Genomic DNA, 1,341 nt, shown 5'->3' on the forward strand with positions numbered 1-1,341 from the left:
ATGCAAATGTAAATTTCTCAAATTACAACAACCATTACGATTATAATATTGAGAATTTTTTATTTTTTTTATCAGTTTAACCATTATACAGCATGACAAAAATGTGACTAAGATTTCATAAACAAAAACAGGACAAGGTTGACTAAATATGTTAACTAAAATGTAAATTTGAGTAAGACTAACACTAAGTTACAAATGGCTGCCAAAATTAATACTGCTTTAGGTCTACGGTTATTTAATAATAATCTTATTGCTAAAATGTCAAGTTTTCATTGACTAAAACTAGACTAAAATACTTCAGGTTTTCTTTTCATAGCGTTAAACTGCACCGTCAGCCTACACTGAGAAGCTTCTATTTTCACATCCCTTCACAAAGACTATCCTGCCCTTCAAAACAAGTCATCAAATCAAAGACCACTTGTTTGTGTGCTGCATTCTAGTGTTAATTTCGTTAACGAAAACTATGACGAAAAATGTTCGTTGACGAACTTTTTTCCCATGACTAAGACGAGATGACAATAAGGTAGATAAACAAAAACTAAGACTATATCAACACGCAATTTCGTTGACGAAATAAGACGAGACTAAAATGCATTCAAACAATTTTTTTTTATTGAAACTTTTTATTTTCGTCAAAAAGGAGACAAAATGTTGTTGCAGACTGCTGTACACTCCTCTATGCGAGCTTTCATGTGTGCGGTTGCCAGATATCAAGAGTTCAAATACCCGAATCAGAGCTTCGCTGTTACAAGGATACATTTTCTGACCGGTGTTTTGCTTATTTTAAGCAATCTGGCAACCATGCGCACACGCTTGCTCCTCATTGCGGAAGCGCCGCCGACGATGATATGAAAACAGCGACAAACAAGCTGGAGTTTAGCAATCTAAATTCTAAATGAAAGTGTCACTCAGCCGATCTGTGTTCTGTCATGAGATCTCGGCTATATTGTTTGCGATTGTGGTGGCTGAATAAATGCACTTACTCAACCGCTGTTGTTTTAATAGAGAAACAGCATGACAAAAATGTGACTAAGATTTCATAAACAAAAACAGGACAAGGTTGACTAAATATGTTAACTAAAATGTAAATTTGAGTAAGACTAACACTAAGTTACAAATGGCTGCCAAAATTAATACTGCTTTAGGTCTACGGTTATTTAATAATAATCTTATTGCTAAAATGTCAAGTTTTCATTGACTAAAACTAGACTAAAATACTTCAGGTTTTCTTTGATTAAAACTGGATTAAAATACTTTAGATTTTCTTTGACTGAAACTAGACTAAAATGTTGAGACTTTTAGTCGACTAAAACTTGACTAAAACTAAATAGGATAAGGTTG

General features: G+C 33.3%; 1 pseudogene; it reads right to left on the reverse strand.

The window, feature by feature from the left end:
• LOC107665559 (probable methyltransferase TARBP1) overlaps positions 1–1,341 on the reverse strand; it is an 18,138-nt pseudogene that overhangs the window by 2,288 nt on the left and 14,509 nt on the right.

Source organism: Sinocyclocheilus anshuiensis, unplaced genomic scaffold, assembly GCF_001515605.1.
Source record: "Sinocyclocheilus anshuiensis isolate Anshui unplaced genomic scaffold, SAMN03320099.WGS_v1.1 scaffold407, whole genome shotgun sequence".
In the NCBI taxonomy this organism is placed as follows: domain Eukaryota; kingdom Metazoa; phylum Chordata; class Actinopteri; order Cypriniformes; family Cyprinidae; genus Sinocyclocheilus; species Sinocyclocheilus anshuiensis.